At 46.9% G+C, this 20773-nt stretch overlaps 1 protein-coding gene across 9 annotated transcripts in view; it reads left to right on the top strand.

Annotated features, from left to right (window-relative positions):
* Positions 1-20773, top strand: part of RIPOR2 (RHO family interacting cell polarization regulator 2) — a 497105-nt gene that overhangs the window by 218435 nt on the left and 257897 nt on the right. Inside the window, exon 1 of one of the 9 annotated variants that reach the window (XM_085605986.1) lies at positions 11448-11627. The exons of the other annotated variants lie outside the window; for them this stretch is intronic. The gene's annotated coding sequence lies outside the window, so the exon portion shown is untranslated. Of the gene's footprint in view, positions 1-11447; positions 11628-20773 lie in introns of those variants that run through there. 9 annotated transcript variants of the gene reach the window in all.

Genomic DNA, 20773 nt, shown 5'->3' on the forward strand with positions numbered 1-20773 from the left:
GAGTAATACTATTACCGGCAGGTAATCAAAGCAATACCCCTACATCTTCTTACCTTGATGATGTACACATGTAAAAAAGAAATCCAGGACAACTGCAAGTAAAATGCAAACACAAGCTCCCTGCCCCTCAACCAGGAAAGCAGACAAGCCCTAAGGAGGCCTTCCCTGTATCCCCAGAGGAGAAGGCTGACAAAACAGCTTACACACCAGCAGAATTCCAACCCTGATGAATACAAGCCCCAGCTAGGCCCGCAAGAGACAAGGGTTCGCTCTTCTGTAACGAAATCTATAAGGAAGTTGGCACGGAAACTGCAAAGTACAAAAACAATGTTTATTAACCCTTAAGGGTGGTCCTACAATCCACACAACACTCTTCAGTATTGCAAGGAGTAGCACACAGAACTTGCGTACACAGTCCCCTTTTATACACAACAGAGGGGCTCATGAGTGGGTGGATAGTACATGAAGTCGAAGAACATTACCATTTAGGGTCATTCTCGATTCTAAATCAATACATGGGCGGAGCTAACACACTCCTTGAGCCCGCGAAAACACATGGTCAAGCAAAGCTAATTATAACAGATGTGGTCAAGTCTGGGCATGCGCCAGATGGACAAGAGGGAGCTATTTATAACTGTTGCTAGGCAGATTACAAGAGCAACTTAACACAGAAGTCGGACTCTCCTCGTGGTGAACACGTGGCAGCATGTCAATACAAAATGGAGTCCGGACTTCGGCCAACATATGAGGAAAACACGATAAAAGGGAAACACTAATGTTTTCAGTAAATGCTTAATCACATTCTGCCTTAATTTACAACAGACGACCCTTTCAGCATTTACTGAAGACATCTGGCTTCCAAGAATAATCATCGTATATGTCAATTATCATCATTCCTTTAACCTCTTTAGCTAGACCCTTCTGGCGGGCAACTTCGGCAATAGCTTTCTTATCTGGAATGCAGAATGAAATGCATACAGAACAACATAATGGTCCACATTGAATACACATACAGAGAAAGGACAGAATTGCTATAATAATGCAGAGACCAGTTAAGACCTTCCATCCCCAGGCAGTAACCAATGCCCAAAACCATCCAGAAAAGGACCAAGTGCCGTTTTCCGTGTGGATTTCAGCTGCTATTTTATGCAGCTTATTAATGGCGTTATAAACGGATGGCGTATGATCAGGAATGAACACACAGCAGCTACTTCCAATAATTTTACAGGCTCCTCCTCGATCAGCTAGCATTACATCCAATACCATACGATTCTGCAATGCAACAATTCTGGTAATCTGTAATTCTTCCGTAAGATTCCCAAGAGCAGCAGCAGTCTGATTTGTCACAGCTTCTACCACTCTTGTTAATCTTCGGATCTTCCTACTGTTCAGGGCAGCTCCAACAAAGAAAAACAGTCCTAAGTTAAAATCAATATACTGTTGCAGACTGGTATCAGTCTGATCTACATCGTCAATTGATAAAGTACGTTTATACCTATTTACAGTCACATTATTCAATAATTTCAGATCCTTATGATAAGATGCGGGAGCTAGGAATACAGGAGGTAATAAGAATGATACATAGCATACCCCGGACCACCCAGCCGGCAAACGGTAATAACCTTTATTTCCACATACAAAATAGGTATTATGGGATGCTAGGAAGGTGCTGTTATTCAGTCCGTCGATATTCAGAACAGTTAAACAATCACTGACACCAACAGGGATAAAACCCACACTCTGGACACACAGGTCCGCTTGGGCTTGTGCCACTTGGATCACAAACTTGTCCTTCCCCATAGTGTCTCTAGTGTTCGTAAAGATATAGGGAATGGATTCATTGTCTGGTCGGTACTCTTCCCATTCCCAAATCGTTCCATTTGCTTGTGGATATCCATTTCTGTCCTGATGACATTCTTTATTAAGTCTAAAAAGCAGTCGTCCCACTGTCGGTTTCCGAGTGGCAAACAACAAAGTGTACCATGCTCTACAAGAGCCATTGTGAGAGAAAGGAAGTGGTATGAATGGCGTACCTCCTTTCTTCTGATGGGCTGGCATCATCCCACATATCCAACAGTTCGTAGCATTTGTAGCAACGTGGGTGTGATGCAGCATCTGAATGAAAGTGTTATTCAAATAGGATTGTCGATACTTCAACTCTTGATATGGCAATGTGTAAAAGTAGTGCTCCGCAGGCACTGGAGTCGTCAACACAAGTGTCTCTCGGGCTGGAGTTGCCTCCTCCACAAACCATGTGGTTATACCAACGATAGCTACTGTTAGCATGAACCCCAACGCACAAAAAATCTTCTTCTTCTCCATGTCAAAGGAAACAATACCCTAATATCTTCCTGAAACTAAAAGTCTGTCAGAACTCTTCCCCTTGGGCAGCGGTTGATTTCTTCACCAACGGGCCAAGACGGGTGTCGCTATACTAATGCAGGGCTGATCCCCCCCCCTTGCCTCAGCGGCTCTCCGTTTCACTAACCCAAGGGCCGTTCTGACAGTATGTCCCAGTACTGAAGATCTCACTTCCTTGGTCGCAGATGATATCGCCTTCCTCCAGAAGTCGTGTGGTCCGAAAAGAGCTCCTCAGTGTCGTTTGGCCTCGCAACACGGCCTGTCTCTGCTGCTAGGACTTCTCGTTGATCGGTCAGCACGGCAGACTCCACCAATCCGGGCGGTACCTTTCGACAGTGCAAGGAATGGATCCAATTCTTCCTGTTCGAGACTCGCACTGCCGTCCTCGTTGCCAGAAGGACTTGCTCAGGTCCGATCCATCTCGGCTCCAAACTGTTCGATCTATCGAAGACCTTTATCATCACATGGTCTCCGGGCCGGAGACCATGTCCTTCGCCAGTAGACCGATCAGGGAGCGCCTCTCGGACCTGTTGATGAATAGAAACCAAGTTATCCGTTAACTGTGCCAGATAATCACCCATCATCACACAAGGTACATCATACACAGCCTTAGGCCTTGGTGGACCCCAAATGTTCATTGGTCGTCCAAATACAATCTCATAGGGCGTAAGGCCGGTTCGAGAGTGTGGCACCGACCTAATTGACAATAACGCCAGTGGCAAGGCGTCTGGCCAAGTCAAAGATGTTGAAGCTTGAATTTTGGCGATCTTAAGCTTCAGTGTACCATTATACTTCTCGACTAGTCCTGCAGACTGAGGGTGGAACACGGCATGGAACTTCTGAGTGATGCCTAGGCCCTTCAAGACATACTTTATAACATCCGCTACAAAGTGAGGGCCATTATCACTCCACAGAAGTCTACAGACGCCGTATCGGGGGAAAAACTCTTTCAGCAATAGCTTCGCTGTAGTCATTGCAGTATTGTCTTTCGCAGGGTACGCCTCAACCCACTTACTGAAGGCGCAAACCACTACTAGAACATACTTCAAATTGTTACAGCGCTCAAGCTGGATGTAATCCATCTGCAGAACCTCAAAGGGTGCAGTGGGTGTCGCAAATCCTCCTGCTGGAGTTCGAGTGCCTTTCCCTGGGTTGTACTTCAGACAAATCATACAGGTCTGCACCACCCTCTTTGCTGTGCTAGCAATCTCTGGATGCTCCCAGACTTGGGTAAGCAATTTCACAATTGCGGAAGCTCCAACATGTGCTAGCCCATGTGCCATCTGGACCATAGGTTGTACAAAAGCCGTGGGTAATTTCCATCTATCCATCTGCTTATTTCTCCAGCAACCCTCGTCATCCAGTTCTCCTTCGCTAACCCATTGTTCCCGCTCTTTGTCAGAAGCGGTCTTTTGTATTTCTCGCACTTGCTCCTTCGCATCATGCCATCTCTCCACCTGTGACTTCACTACATACATGGCAGTAGTGCCGGGCTGCATCGCAGTCTCCCGTGCTACTCGATCTGCTAACGCATTCCCTTCTCCAACCTTATCAACCACTTTCCTATGGGCGCTACACTTAACAATGGCAATTTTCTTTGGGTATGTCAATGCAGTTAAAAGGTTATGAACTAACTCCCCATGCATTATCTGTACCCCATGTGACGTTAGAAACCCTCTCTCCTTCCAGAGTAGGCCGAAATCGTGCGCTACTCCGAAGGCATAGCGGCTGTCTGTGTAAACATTCACACACAATCCTGTACTGAGCTCACACGCTCGTGTTAACGCTATCAGTTCCGCTGCTTGAGCTGATTTCTGTGGTATGCGTGCTGTCTCCACTATCGTCTGTAACGTGGTAATTGCATATGCTGCTGAAGTCGTACCATCTGGTAGCTTCAGGCATGATCCATCCACCCACAACTCTCCATCTACATCTGAAAAGGGTGTATCCTGGAGATCAATACGACCCTTTGTCTGTTCCTCAGTCACAAGAATACAATCATGCGCTTTCTGTGCCTCAGGCTGGGTCTCGGGGTATGGCAACAATGTGGCCGGGTTTAATGTCACGCACCTTTTCAACGTAATATGAGGAGCCAAAAGCGTCAACTCATATCCCGTTAAACGGGCACTAGTCAAATGCTGCGTCTTTGTTTGGTTAAGCAGGGCATCAACAGCGTGGGGAACTAACACCAACAGTTTATGGGACAATACAATTCCTTCACTCTGCCGTATTGACACAGCTGTCGCCGCAACCGAGCGAAAACACCCTGGTAATGCTCGGGCGACAGGATCAAGCACAGCCGAAAAGTATGCACACGGGCGCTGCTTGTCGCCGTGCATCTGCACTAAAACTGATAATGCACATCCATCTTTCTCATGCACATACAACGAAAAGGGTTTTGCATAATCAGGGGTCCCTAACACTGGTGCTGAACAAAGGGCCTGTCTTAATTGCTGAAAAGCAGCGTCACACCCATCTGACCAGGGGATCGGGATGGGCGTGTCTTTTGTCAAGAGCGCTAGTAATGGCTTAGCTATGTGTGAAAACCCCAATATCCACTGTCTACAAAAAGAAACAAGACCCAAAAATGCACGCACATCCTTCTGCGTGGATGGCCTTGGTGTGTCCAAAATTACTTGGATACGATCTGGTGTGAGTGCACGCCCCTCCTTAGACAAAAGGTGACCCAAATAAGTCACCTTTGGTCTACAGAATTGCAATTTCTTCCTAGAGACCTTGTGATTGTGGGATGCTAAAAAGGAAAGTAAGGCTATCGTGCTTTTCTCGCACAACTCCAGGGTGTCAGCCGCCAACAGGATGTCATCGACATATTGAATGAGGGCGACCCCCTCGAGTAAAGCAAAGGAATCCAACTGTCGTTTCAAAGCCTGACTGTAAATACTAGGGCTTTCTGTGTAGCCCTGGGGAATTCTACAAAAGCGATAAGATCTATTGTGTAATGTGAACCCAAAAAGGAATCGGCTATCAGGGTGAATGGGAATAGAAAAGAAGGCATTTTTCAAATCAATCACTGAGAACACGGTCGCCGTAGGCGGGACCAGGGTGAGCAACGTCGTGATATCGGAAACCACCGGGTACTGAGGTATCACGATCTTGTTCACCTCCCTCAAATCAATTATGAACCGATAAACCTTTGCATCCGTGTCCTTTTTCAGAATAGGGAGAATCGGGCTGTTACAGATATTATAGGGGACTTCTTCCACTACTCCCACTGCGATCAAATCTTGCACAATCTGTATGAGAGCTTCCTCGCCCTCCTGGGAAATACGATACTGGGGGAGGCGCGGTAGCACCGCCCCCTCCTGGACACTAATGTGGACTGGAGGAATCACCATCTGTCCCACATCCGTGTCCGATGTTGCCCATAAAGTTTGGGGGAGGGTAGCCAACAACGCATCCTCTGAGACCGTACACATCCGCCCAGATCGGGGGTAGTTGTCATTTAAAATCACCCTCACACCCTCAGGGGAACAGCGAATTGTAGCCCTAAAATGCTTTAACATATCAAGGCCCATAATGTTATCCGGTGTGTACGGAGCAAGCAGAAACGGACAAGGCGCAGAAAAACAATCAACTTTAAATGCAAGGGGCTGTGAAAGAGGGCTTCGGGAAAGTGTACCGTCAAACCCTACCGATGTAACTATTGAGCCGGATGGGGGAGCCCCCGGAACCAAGTACCTAGACAATGCACTACGTGTCGCTCCTGTATCCACTAGGAACTGATCAGTAGAACCTAAAACCTCAGCCGATACATAAGGACCCGTCTGATCGACCGGCACCTCAACTGATTCGGACCCCCATCCTACGCATTCCTATGCATGCTGAGAATCGTGATATCCCGAATGATCGATGTCCGATACATGGTACTGATGCTGGCGATCAAAAACATTCGAGCTATCTCGGTGCTGTCCTGCAGTATCGAAACGGGCATTATCGTTGGAATTCCCTCTAAAGTTCGAGAAGCCCCCCCTACCTCTCTGGCCACCCGGAGTGTGCCCCTGCCGCGAAGCGCGCAACGCTGGGCACTCCCTGGCCCAATGGCCCAACTGCTTACAGTACGCACATTGGTTCTTATTCAAATCAGGTCGGCCCGAAGGGGGACCATAAGATCCGCTCCTTCCCCTATTGTTATTACCCCGGCGGGGCGGGCCATATACTTGTGCTAACATAACTTTCGTTTTGAGATCTTTCGACTTCTTCTCCTCCTGGCCCTTCGCCTCGTGCTCCTGACGCTCATAATACTGGGCGATGGTCAGAAGGGCCGTCGGTGTCGCGGAGGACCAAGAACTCTCACTCGCTTTTAACCGGGCCGCAACTGCCGGCAGCAGATTAGCCACATATTTGTCCGCGAAAAGGTGGCGGCCTGTGTCGTCGGTAAGCGACTGGCCACTAAAATCATGGAACGTTTCTTCAAAGCGCGTGAAGAAATCTGCCACTGACTCATCAACTTTCTGCTTACATGCCGCCAACATATTCCAGTCAATCTTCTTGGGGGGGATTATTGTTTTTAATTTAGCCACAATAGCAGCAGGGAGATCTAGAATATTCCGGGGAGGTTTCTGTGCGGGCTTCCGCTCCCTATCCTCATCCTCAAGGTCAGACCACCGGGCCTTAAAAGCAACTATATCATCCACCTTTCGGACAGATCGCCACGTGTCCGGTGGTAGAATAAGGCCAAAGAACAGATCTATATCCGCCAAGGTCATAATGCAAGAATTCAAGGCCCCCTCGACTTCTTCATAGAAGGCCGCTGGATTCTTGCGGGGGTCAGGCAATGCATTCTTTAACGCCATAACATCGGCTCTATGCCATGGAGTATAAACCCAATTATACACGAAATATCCCTTAGCATCGACGGAGTTGATATCGGAGCTAGTCCCCGCTCCCTTAGGAGGAACATACAAAGGCGCCGCCTCTCGCATTGGTTTAGCATGCACTATGTCATCCTTATCTGACTGGGAGGCGGATGGGTGGCCCTCTGCTGCAACCGAATCCGACTGCTTCTCCGTTTCCGCTCGTTGGCGTGCTTTCTCTCGAAGGGCCAGTACCTCGTCCCGCAAGGCGAACAGCCGCCGAGCCGCCTCAGGAGCCTTAGAGGGAGAAAAAGCACCGTTACGTATTGCTCTGGCATCCGAAGACACTTCGTCAGGCTCAAAAACATGAGAATATTTTCGGAAAGCATTAATCACTTCATCCGCGAAATGACCCAGAAAATACACTTTATCTCTCTCCTGCCATGGCCCCCAAATTTGAAATAATTCCTCCTGGGATACCTTGCCTTTCAGCGCACGGAAGGAGATTTGCCGAAGCTCAGCCATTTGCTCGGCCGGCAACATGGACCGTGTGTCTACCTTACCCGAAGCCGGGTCAGAATCTTGCGGCCGCGGAGCCGATGCGCCAACATAAGGGGGCGGAGAGCGATCTAGTAAATAAAAATCGTCATCAGGATTATTAAGGACAGGATAAAGTGGCTGGCGAACAACATATTGACCCGAAACTTGTAGCCTACGCTCTTTCTCTTGTCTATCCGTCTGCTCTTTGTCCTCCCGACGCTTTGCTTCTTGTGCTCGCACATGATCATTCTTTCGTTGCTCTTTATCAAACAATGCTTTCTCACGTTTCTCTCGCTCACGCACTTCCTTCACCCATAACCGCACACACTCAAACATATCCTGACGAGCACGTCGCTTACACATACACTGTTCCACATACTCAATCTTACGCATATCAAACGATCCATACAAAGGCCATCGCAACTCAGGATCCTTCTTGGTATATTTCCTCCACAATGTGCTGTACATTATGGAAGAAAGACCATGTTTCACGTACATATCCCTATTAGGAGTCCCCTCTGGGGGAGCTGGAGCAGATTCCTCGAGGTTCAACCGGTTACCCAGACAGCAGCACCACTTACGGAGTGCGCTAAAAGCAGGCATGTTTAAGAATAATGCAAAATATGCAGTATTATCAAGAAAAATGGCACTTAATCGTTGCGCCGTTCCAAGTTTACACAGCTCCGGAGAAATTTCTCCACATTACCTGCCTATATGTGTTGCAACGCATATATGTTCACAAAGACAAATTCAAAATATGACTAGTCACCATCAATCAAACTCAAATAGCCAGATCAGGCTTCAAAACTCGGAGCAAGTACCGTACAACGGTTCTTACCAATCAAGAGTCCAGGTTCCAACTGCCAAGCTCCACAATCGCCCAAACGGCTCTCACGGCAGGACCGACAGAAGAGGTCTCAGTCGATGACCGGCGCCACCCAGATGGTCAGCTCGGAAGGGAAGGAAGAAAAACCTCGGGATGCCAAGGCTAAGACGCCGCTGGCAGTGATCACGTCCCCGGCCAAACTCCTCACCTTCGTCGCGACCAGTCCTTCGAGCATCCGAGTCGCCGATGAGCCCCACGTGACGGGCGCCAATTGATGAATACAAGCCCCAGCTAGGCCCGCAAGAGACAAGGGTTCGCTCTTCTGTAACGAAATCTATAAGGAAGTTGGCACGGAAACTGCAAAGTACAAAAACAATGTTTATTAACCCTTAAGGGTGGTCCTACAATCCACACAACACTCTTCAGTATTGCAAGGAGTAGCACACAGAACTTGCGTACACAGTCCCCTTTTATACACAACAGAGGGGCTCATGAGTGGGTGGATAGTACATGAAGTCGAAGAACATTACCATTTAGGGTCATTCTCGATTCTAAATCAATACATGGGCGGAGCTAACACACTCCTTGAGCCCGCGAAAACACATGGTCAAGCAAAGCTAATTATAACAGATGTGGTCAAGTCTGGGCATGCGCCAGATGGACAAGAGGGAGCTATTTATAACTGTTGCTAGGCAGATTACAAGAGCAACTTAACACAGAAGTCGGACTCTCCTCGTGGTGAACACGTGGCAGCATGTCAATACAAAATGGAGTCCGGACTTCGGCCAACATATGAGGAAAACACGATAAAAGGGAAACACTAATGTTTTCAGTAAATGCTTAATCACATTCTGCCTTAATTTACAACAACCCGAACCACCGGCTCAAGCCTGGACCGAAGGCTGAACCCCCACGAGCATGTCAAATCACACAAAGAAATCCGAGGGGACCCAGAGAACCCTCACAGGGGCCAGCCAGAGCAGAAACACCCTCGGCACACAAAAGAAGTAAGTACTACCACCCCAGGAGACAGAGGATCTGGGAAAACACACTGGAACAAACACTATTTGCAGAAAATGACTGAACAAGCCACTATGCGCACAACGCCAGGGCCCAATCAAAGAACACTCCTGTTCACAAACTCCCGAAAGAAAGGAGACAGACAAGACGAGTCAGAATGCATAACCCCACAGACACCAAGGGCTCACAGGGGGGATACTGGAGAGCCTGCAAAACCAGCTGTAACTCCCCACATGCATAGCCTTATTGGTCCCTGCACTGTCGATTATACTGCATGTCTGACAGTCCCCTTTGCCTTATGGAGGAGCAGCTGCTACAGGAAGGACCTGAGCTGGTGAGAGTGGCAGCAGCCGCAGGGAGGCATGTAAAAGTGGGCCCAAGCCACCGCAGCATCGCCAAGTGCCCACAAAGGCCTCACCGGCCCTGGCCAGCAATGCGGTAATAGCTTGATGAATTCTGAGGAGATGTGAGAGGCATTAAATACTGACTGAGATTTGAGCCTAATCCTTGCAACTTTGCGAGAACCCAGGTTTCAACACATATGCTTTTGTCGGCTTTATATTGCACGGGAATTCAAGTTACAACAGAATGCCAAAAGTGTCCCGGTATCTGGCACCGGACATGACTCTGGGAAGTGCGTTGAGAACAAACTTCTTCCAGCGAGCCAGACTGAACAAACAAGCACATTCCACGGTCTGAAGCCTTACGGACTTGTGGTTGTGTCTGCCCTGCCCTTGTTTGGATGTGGTAATCACCATTCTGTGCCATGAACAAAACCACTGACAATGCTAATCCGGGCAAACAAAGGACATTTTCCTTCTCTACTGGTGCAGATTGTTTATTTGAAAGATATTTTACACAAGTAGGAACGCTAGAATGAGGTGTTTGCACTCCGGTCTGGCTTCTGGGCACTGAGTTGTGTGGGCCATTATAGGTTTTGTGAGTTACTGAAATCCATCTAGCAGATTTGAAAACGAGTGGTGAAGACTTCAGAATGCCTTTATCCTGCTATCTCAGGCAAACTTCAAAGCGTGCACATTTGACATTGGAGAGTGTATCCATATTGTGGCCTAAATGTTTACATTTGAAAAAACACAAGAACACCAAAACCACGGGTTTCTTATATTCTGACCTGTCCTCCGCTTACATGGAAGTATTTTTGTTTATATATAGTGATTAATATTGTGTGATTTTGTGCATAGATTTGAACGAGCAGCTGTAATGCGATCATTGGACAAAAGCGGGAAAGTCATAGAAAAGTAGTCAATGCTAAACCGGTTTCCTCAAATAGAATCCGGAATGCTAGATTCTTAAAATATTCTACCAATTTATTTATTGAGTATGTATATACTCTTTGTCTAAATTTGTAATTCCTTGCACTTTTTTTGTGGACATTTCGCCCTTGGTGTGCCGAGTGCCCGTAAATGTCAAGGTCGATGGAAGATGTTAGTACTTCCTTTGTAAGTGTGTGACAAATTACGTAAGGGCGCAGCAGGCAGGGAGGGCTGCGTGAGATTGTCAGAAGTGGCTGCAAACACACACGTTCACTGTGCATTGAAGGAAATGGGATCACTTGACAAAATTATAATGGCTGCCAGGAAAGATAGTGCGCAGGGCCAAGAAGATCCCCAGAAAGTGGGAGGGTGGGGGAAAGGGGGAGGGGGGAGTTCTCTGGCTACTGACAATGCTTCTGTGAGAAATCTCACATGGAACGTGGGAAAGAAAGGCTAGCCTACTCGAGAGACGAGGCATTCATTCGTTTCTGTAACATCGCCACCCGTTCTAAAGGCGGGACCGAAGGCCCCTAACCTCCTGTGCCACGTCACATCCGTGGGCAGGCGGAAGAATCGCTTCTCAGGTGCGTCCACCGAATCGAGACTTGTAAACAAAGATACCGCTTAACCTCGCTCTGCTTTGACGTAGTAATGTTAAACTGAATGTTAAAAAGCTCGAAGGCGAAATGGGTTTCATTTGAAGCACCCCGAACTTGGAAGTGTTAGGAATGGTTCACTTCGACCAGAGGTGGTAGACAGACTTTCAGCAAGAGCATGACCGGGGCTGTTCAGGTAAAGTCACCAAATCCTTTCACTCTTCAAGTGTGTTTCCATTGAACGTAAGGTCCTTCTCAGATTCACGCAGTTTCCAAACAAGCCGAGTCAATCTTAATGCTAGCCACAACATTGTTTCCCAGACTTTTAAGAACCACAGCCCAATTTTCAGCACAACAAACTTTTGCGACCCAGCTAGCTTTAATTGACATGAGGGGGGCGATTTATTAATGTAACTAAAGCAAACTGTCATTTACAGACAGCACATTTCCCATTGAAATGGCCACTAAATATTATATGCACTAGGGTGACCAACTGGCATTGGTGCAAATTCAGGACGGTGAGTGTAAAAATTCAGGACAAAGGGTCAAAATTCAGGAGGTCAAAATTCAGGACAAAACTTCAGGACAATAGGTACTTTTTACAGACACATCAGAGGAGGTCGCGCAATAGTATATAAGTAAGCCCAGCCATATCCAAACACATTCAACCATTTGCAAACCTATCCATCATGTATCCTTCCATCTATCATTTCACTCATCCATCCTTTCACTCATCTATCCATTATCCATCCATCCACCCTTTCACCCTATCCATCTGTACACTCATCCATCCACTCTTCTACCCATCCATCCATCCATTCACTCATCCATCCAGCCATTTACCCTTTCGCCCATCCAGCCATTCATTCACTTACCCATCCATCCATCCACCCAGTCACTCATCCTTCCACCCATCCACCCTTTCAGTCATCCATTCATCCTCCCTTTCTCTCTCCATTGACCCTTTCACTTAGCCATCCTTCCTTCCATCCATCCACCCACCCATCCATCTACTCATCAATCCATCCATTGACCCTATCACTCATCCATCCTTTCTCTCATCCATTTATCCTTTCACTCCTTCACTCATCTATTCATCCTTTTGTCCATCTACCCTCCCTTTCACTCACTCATCCATCCTTACATCCACCCTTTCACTCATCCGTCCATCCATTCACCCTTGCACTTATCAATTCATCAATCCATCCATCCTTTCACTCATCCATCCACCCTTTTACACATCCAGCTACCCTTCCTCCCATACATCCAGCTATTTACCTTTTCTCTCATCCATCCTTCCACTCACTCATCAGTCCATCCATCCTCTCTCATTATCCACCTATTCAATCTTTCATTCATCCATTCACCCTTTCACTAATTCATCCAGCCGTCCCTTCACTTACTCACTCGCCCACCTTTTCATATTTATTTTGAGCTGAGCCTTTTTGAGATGAAGCCCATCAAGAACTTCACCCTCGCTGCAGGAGCCATTCCAGGACTGGGACAGAAGCCACCCAGGGTGGAGACAGGATCCACCACAGGAGGGGACAGGAGCCATCACATGCGGAGGGGGGGGACAGGAGCCATCACTGGGGGGGGGGGGGGGTGGCAGGAGCCATCACGCCATCACAGGAGGGGGAACAGGATCCACCAGGGTGGGCATAGGGGTGGGCATGCAGTATTCTAGTATCATCTTGGTCTCTTCCGGGGTGGGGTAGGGCTCCTCACCCCCTCCTGGACAAGACAACGAGACGACGGGCTCTCTTTCTAAAATGTAATTTTTGCCACCCCCCACTGTGCTGTACAGTACTTAAAGGAGATACTCCAACTGAACTGATTTAACTGATTGTCCTCCATACTTTGTTAATCAGCGTGGGTGTGATTGTGCCATTTCTTTATTTTATTACATTATAGACTGCATGTTTGAAGATCCGAGGTTTGCTTACAATTTAGTGACCATAATTAAGCTCTGTGAAGAGAACCACGAGCTGCCTCGGTGTAATCAGGGTCGGTTCTAGGATGTTTGGGGCCCTGGGCAGAAAGAGAATGTGTGAGGCCCCTCTAAATTGCAGAGACATGACGCATTCAGGGCTGTTTGCATCTGAATAGATGCCCCTGCGCCTGAAGCTGCAGCCCCTCCCTCTCAGTCACCTTCAAACACCTCTTAACAGCTCATCAAGGGCTGAAGGTGTGAGGGTTGCCATCCCGCTGTGCCTCTCCAATGCTGCTGGGATCTGAGCTTGGGTACAGCATCGGAGTCAAGCAGGGAGGTGGGTGGAAGCTGTGCCGTCTTTAGGGTGGTGCGACCGGTGCCCGGTTAAAATTACGGACAAATGGCGTCCGTTAAAGTATCCTTCACGGACAACGGACAGACAGCCGAAATTACGGACTGTCCGTGAAATTTACGGACGGTTGGTCACCCTAATATGCACACACATAGTTTTACTGCTAAAACTATATTACACACAAATGATAGTGTGTGTAAAACGGGTTTCAGTAAATATTTATAATTTGTGCATCACCAAGTAGTGTCTTGATTTGTTTTGATCATATTAAAATCTTAGTTTCCGTCACATTTCAGAATTACAAAGGAGTGCTTAATTTTTGCTTTCAGAGCTGCTAAATATGTACAGTTCATTCACAGGTAGTTACATGTTGTTGTGCTAGAAAAATATTACATCCTACAGCCTTTCTTTTCACACTCCCTGTACCACAGCAAGATTGTCACATAATTCACTTTACTTTTCTTTCTCTGTCTGCAAAGTGAGAGGAGTTTTTAAACCGCAATCCCCATGTTAAAAAACATAAGCAGCAATTTGTGAGAAGACATAGCCTACCGGTTGACCTCTGTCTTTGAAGCACAGCAAATTTTACAAGATCTATCTAGAATTTAAAAGCATCTTTACTTATTGCTTTTTGCCTCGCCAAAAATTGGTTCACAACCTCACATCCTGTAGGTCAGGAAAACACTGACCTACATGCTGTTTTGTTTCAGTGAGTTTAATATTCGCAGTTGACTTCTACTTTGGTGGGTTGGTCACAAGTTCTTAACAGCGATTTGTAAGTTCACTATGAAATGCTTTGTAGAAACATATTTCTATTATCGCGTGTACCCGTGATCGTAAAGCATTTTAATAATGCCCGACGTCATTCCTCCAGTTTTGCATTGCCTGATACTAAAAGAATGAATCCCATTGGACCAGGAGGAGACAGCCAGCCTAGCTCATGGATAGTAAAGGTATCCATGCCTGTGTATATGTGCAGACTTGTGACACTGAAAGATTTCATTGAAGGGAGCAGGATTGACTGTCAGTGAATGACACATTGTTTATTTAGATAGAATGCATAAAGTTCCTGTTCCGATTCAATAAAGATAGTTTTCAAAACTAAGTTTTATAACATCATACAAAGATACAACCCATTTGCTAAAAATGCCACGTAAAAATAATGGCTAAAGGTGCGTTTCACATCTAACTTTTTCTCTATTAGGAATATACTTTTCTTAATAAGAAACGTTTTCCATACACTCCTCTCCCAAATAAACATGGGTGTGTTCCTTTAACCTTTAACCTCTTCCTTTCGCCCATAACCCCTTTCCCCCTAGATGCCAAGGTTTCAGATTGCTTGTGTGTGACATTTTCATAATTTTAGTGAAATTATGAGTGACATTCAATGACTGAGTGACACTTTCACACGAGCAAACTCAAGCAGTGAAGACGAGGGAAACATAAATATCAGAAATTACACGCATTTGAGCAACGAAAAACTCTAAGAAGATCTTAAGACTGCTGCAAAGCACCAGAAATGAAAGGGCACTTAGTTTAGTCAGCGAGAATTTTCTCTACAAGTCACTGTCTGTCGCACTCACTGGCTCAGTCGGCTGCAGACACTCTGCTTTACTAGCGATCGATGAGACAATCAGTCTGTAGTCACGAGGGACACTGGTCCGAGGAGCTCTCAGTTACAAAAGTACTGAAGACTCACCGGCTGTAATGAGAGCATCGCTGCCAAGTGTTCAGATTGCTTGTGTGTGACATTTCTATGATTTCAGTGTGGTTATGTGCGACATTCTACTGCCAAATGTGTAATACTTTTTAGTGACACTTTCTCGTCCGTAAATTAAAGCAATTACTAATTTTTGGGTACTAAAACCAAAGGAGAATTCACTTGTATACTTTCATTACTGTACCATGGCTAATCAAGGAAAAATTAAGCATTACTTTTAGAAGTCTGATTATTCTCCACTAAAGCGCGTCCCAAAATCATGCCCCGTATACTGCTGTTTAGCATCTGATCTGATTTAGTCCTGCAGTCACAATATTCACATTTTTCTTATTGTTACGGACCAGGATGATGTCTAAAAGGCATCTGAATCTGGTGGTTATCTAACCAGTGTGAGACTTGAAAATCCCGGCTTCCCTGCTTGACCAACTTGTGTTTTCCTAGACAAACACTTTTGTTTCACCAAGCCTATTCTTTGTTCAGTATCACATACGATAGAACCTTCAAATACATGAGTTCAGGATGTGTGCTGCACAAAAAAAATCGCTCTTGTTTAATAGACCAAAACATTACTCCATGTGTAATAAGAAACAAGCCCATATATAGGGTACACGTGACTGATTTGTGACTTGCCTCTTAGTTCACTGATCGCATTGTCATCAGGGCAGACAGGAATATATTCTCAGTTCATGTTTAAAACTCTCACTTTTAATAGATACTTATCAATGCAGTGATATCATGTGATGTGCTAAGAAAAAACGCTTTTGCAAGTTAAAGAAATACACTTTTTTCTAATTTAAAGACACCTTTTTTATATTCTAACATCATGGTTTTTGTTCAATGTTAGTGACAGTTATGGATGATGAAGATGGCAGGAAAGAGGCATTCTAGTGAAGGAAGTGGTAAGACACCTTTGAGGTTATTGACACGCAGGAGGTGATGCAGGTATCAGTTGATGACTCGGGTCGTATCGGGTCAGACACCGAACGGGCCCTTATGAGAAGGGAGTGATTACAGGAGGGACTGAATTAAGTCTCTCTCTGAGGGGCAACAGGACAGAGGAGCCTGTGTCTGAGCTGTTTGCAGTTTTACCTGCCTGTATTTGATTGAGTTCTGTGAATTGTCAGCTGCATCACTGAAGTTGCTCCCTTTCTGGTCTTTCACTGGTGAAAAAGACCGCATTGAACTCCCAGCGAGGCTTCCTTCAATGTATTGGTAATGGTAAAGGTAATAGTGGTGAGTTTTGTAAACTCTTCAATAGTGCACAACTCCTCCAGGGTCTTTTCACTAGACTCCGAACTGTCCCATGATGGTGCCACTGTGTCATGATGGTATCACCAGTAGCCAAATAGCTTTTTGTTGACCTCCAGTTCAATACTGAAAAGACATGCATTGCACGCTTAGAAACTTTCAAAAAGCAAAACCCTAACATTAACTTTTTTTAGATCTCGCCTGGCGTTAGCAGCGCATGCGCAGCCCTTGCCATGCGAGGGCCTCTTGGAATCAATACAGTTTTAGAAACAGAGTCTCTGCTCTGCCCGTAATTTCTATTGGTGTGCATCATTTTGCATCACTAATTATTGCAAAGGGCGTGTTCTGATTGGGAATGGATCTTTGCCTTCGCGGCGTGACACATTGTCTTTTATTTACTGGGTGAGCACTTTCTGTTTTCTTTCCAACAATGGCGTGGCAACAGCTTTTGGCATCGCTGAGGACCGCGCTTGTTTATTTAATTATTTAACTGCGCAATTTGGAATGCATTTTAAAGCCTGTATCCATGCTTGTGTTGGCAGGCACTGAAGTTGGCCACGCAGATCTCGGCTCCCGAAGGCTCAGCGGCAGCCCGATGGGGGCCACCCCCTCTTTATCCAGACAGCTCGATTCTCACACGCGCGCACTCTGGCTGAATGTGCACACCACACATCCAGTGTACCTTGGAATCCAACAGAAACCTCAGGATGCTCTCTGTTAAACTCTGCAGCATGTTAAGCCTCAGACCACGCTGTACACGAGGAGTAAACTTTCCAGTCGATAAGTGACCATGGCACACGCTGCGCCACCTAACTCTGCAGCCAGCGACCTGGGTCCACAGCGGAGTGCACACTGAGCTCATCCAGCGGCCAGAGTCCAAGCAGTGTACAATGGGGGCGCACAGCGCGACCGTCCAGTCCGAGAGAGACCGGCCGCTCACTCCGTACACCGCGCGGCCAGTTGGGCCGTGTGCACAGCACTGCCAGACAGTGCACACAGGAGATTGTATGCGATCAATGGGCTGCGAGACGTCATAGCTCACGGCGCATTCAAGGCTGTGCACAGAGGAGGCGGGGGACTCAAGTTTGTATCCTGTACGATGTGAAGTGACAGGGCACCACAAGCTGTGTGCAGCGGACAGAGCACACAGCAGGCTCCACTATACCATGCTGGAGACCATCACCATGCAACGCGGTGTACTGTGCACAGAGTCACAACACATCCCACGGATGACCACGCAGTGCAGACTCCAGCTGGGGTGAGTGCAGTGATCACATGGTGAGCACTCTGTGAAATGCGTACAGACTACTCCGCGCAGCTTAGGAAGAGGCGAGTGCAGTGTCCACAGAGCACACAGTTCAGCTCAGGAAGAGACGAGTACAGTGTACTCAGACCACACTGCAGCTCAGAAGAGGCCAGTGCAATGTGCATAGACCACACGGCGTGCTTCAGTGTGGAGTGTGGTGAGTGCACCGGGAATCAAGTCCTGCGCCCCATCTCTCGTGTCAAGCCCAGACAGATGACCCCCCTTTGGAAGGTCCTGTGCGCAGCGCTACTTTTACGTCCTCTTTATTTACGTTCTCAAAATGAGCGGGCTCTGTTTCACCCCCCCCTCCCTCCCTGCGAGTTCCGTGGATGGCCGGCCAGCCAGCTGCACGGCTCCGGATAAATACCAGCCTCGCAGAAGCTGCTGAATGTGCACTGTCGGTATGTTGCCCATTTTAGCCATCCATTTAATGTAACATTGTTCGCGACTGACTGTGCCACAGCCCGCCAGGGGCTCCAAGCTGTCAGAGCGCTCCCCATCTCTCTGCAGTTCAGCCAGGCTCAGCTGAGGCTTTTTGGCAGGCATTGAACCTGGCTGTGTTCTGGTCATTCCCCGGTGTTGTTCTCGGTCCATTGTATGATGTGGTTGAAAGAAACATCAAAAGTAAAAAACATTTTCATTTACACCTCCAATAGCTCTAATTTTCACAAATGCGAGACTGCTGCATTGCAAATGCTTGTATTAACTTAGCTTCGCACTTAACTCTCCATTGCATTCCAGGAAAGTCCATTATAGAAGATCACAAAGGAAGTGTATGCTAGAATGATGAGAATCCCATCTAGATTTCCATTGGTGCTCAGAGCTCAGGTCCACCTCTGCTGCTATTGTGTTTCTGCTGCCTCGTGCCTCCGAACTTTCCTCCCTCAGGGTCACCTGCACCAAAGCAGCCTCACGTGAGCATCCTTTGGTACTATATGGGCACAACGGTTGGTACATTTAGTGGAGAGCTGCTGTTCTCTGGGTGACAAATCCGGTTTAAAGTAACACTTCTCTCGGAATGCTATTGTATTGCATAGCGCTTCTTATTCCTCACAAGGTGCCTAAGCGCTTTTGCGAACACGTAGCACACTACTTCGTGCGAGTGACGTTGATGGAAGAGTGCCAGTCACTTGGGGTGTATGGTGAGTGTACGATGTCTTGTGTGAGGACCACAGTTGTGTTTTCATAATATTTTTGTTTATACACATATATGAAGCGAACACGTCAGAGGAATAGGGCATCCACATTGTGCTGGCTTCAGATTAATTATGAGAGCATTTTGGCTTCAGTAGTAAGTGTTTTGTTTTTGTGCGTTTATGGTAGACACTGCTTTGACCGTGTTGCCTATAGACAGGGTACCTGGAATTATGCGGCCAACGAAGGCCAAAGGATGGTGGAGCGTGACTAAATTATGCGGTGAAAAATTGCAGCTGCGTTTTCAGTTTTGCATCGCTCTTTCACTTTAACAATAGCTGCCGTCCAACCCCGCGAGTGCTGTGTGGGGCGGCAGCTATTGTTAAAGTGAAAGCGTGATGCAAATACAAACAAGCGTCTGCCTTTGCGCAATGGCGACAGCTTGTTAGTAAACGCCGCCAGACACACGTGCTTTTTTTTAAAATAGCCCCCCCCCAGTCCACTGTGTTCTGACTGTGGTAGTAAGATAGCTCAGTGGGCTGAGCGCCTGCCCAGAGTAATCCAAGTCAGAGATTATTGGATTTCCCTCTGGCGCTGCTCAGAATTCCAGGCTTTGGAGGTAGCTGAAATTGTAATGCATTATTAGCAAACTCTTGGGCCCAATTTCGTTTGTGATGCGCTGTGCACGAATAGTGATGGCTTGCAGGATGTCTGTGTTGGTGCACAGTGCCCGCCCCTGCCTGCCTGTGGTATCACAGCGTCTCCTCTTTGTCATTGGCAGTTTCTTATGTACTGCTGTGGAAAGAGGCTTGAACCCACAGCACGCCAAGGGAGGGACACGTTTACACTGCGCAGTCCAACAACTTGTTAACTCCTATGTCAAACAGTAGGCATCAGAAATGCATGTGTGCAGACCTGGAAGGAAGGCCTGCCCCAGCCCCCTGGCCAAGCTTTTCAGGGGTTCATACGTGAGGCAAGGCAGCATATTGTAAAACTTTGCTGTATTCACATCTCATGGCATTGCGCGTATACGTGCTAAAATCCAAAATTGAACAAAGGTGTGTGTTTGACGCTTTCAACAGCTGTTAATATTACCCATCGCATTGACGCCCAAAGGATGAATAGTGCAGTTGTCTGTCTGTGAATTTGGCCCGTGTCCGATACCTGCAGCATATGCTAGTCCCATTGAGCTGCCACTTCTTGCTCCTCGGGGTATCCTGATACCTGCGTCCATACTGATATCCAGTGTATATGCCCGGGGCATGAGGACTAGTGCGCCAAATCTCTACTCGCTAGTGGCCACTGCTGCAGAGAGGCGTGGAGAGATGCAGGTCATGCAGTGCTGTAAACCGTTACCAAAACAGATAAATAAAAGGCATTGTAATTTACAATGCCAACAGCTTAAATTCTCCCAAATGCGAGACCTATTGCATTGCAAATGCTTGTTTTCTTCTGTGTTCGAGCTATTCATTTCTTTTTATGCTCCTTCTGTACAGCTTTCATCCCTAATTCCTTCTTCCTTTTTCTTTTAATCTTTCTTGTCCGTTCATAACTCCGCTTCTCCTTGCTGCCCTTCTTTCCCTTCCCTTCCTTACTTTTTCCTCATTTCCATTATTTACATACTTTTTCACAATGATAAGTCCTTCTGC

Source organism: Triturus cristatus, chromosome 5_1, assembly GCF_964204655.1.
Source record: "Triturus cristatus chromosome 5_1, aTriCri1.1, whole genome shotgun sequence".
NCBI classification, from domain to species: Eukaryota; Metazoa; Chordata; class Amphibia; order Caudata; family Salamandridae; genus Triturus; species Triturus cristatus.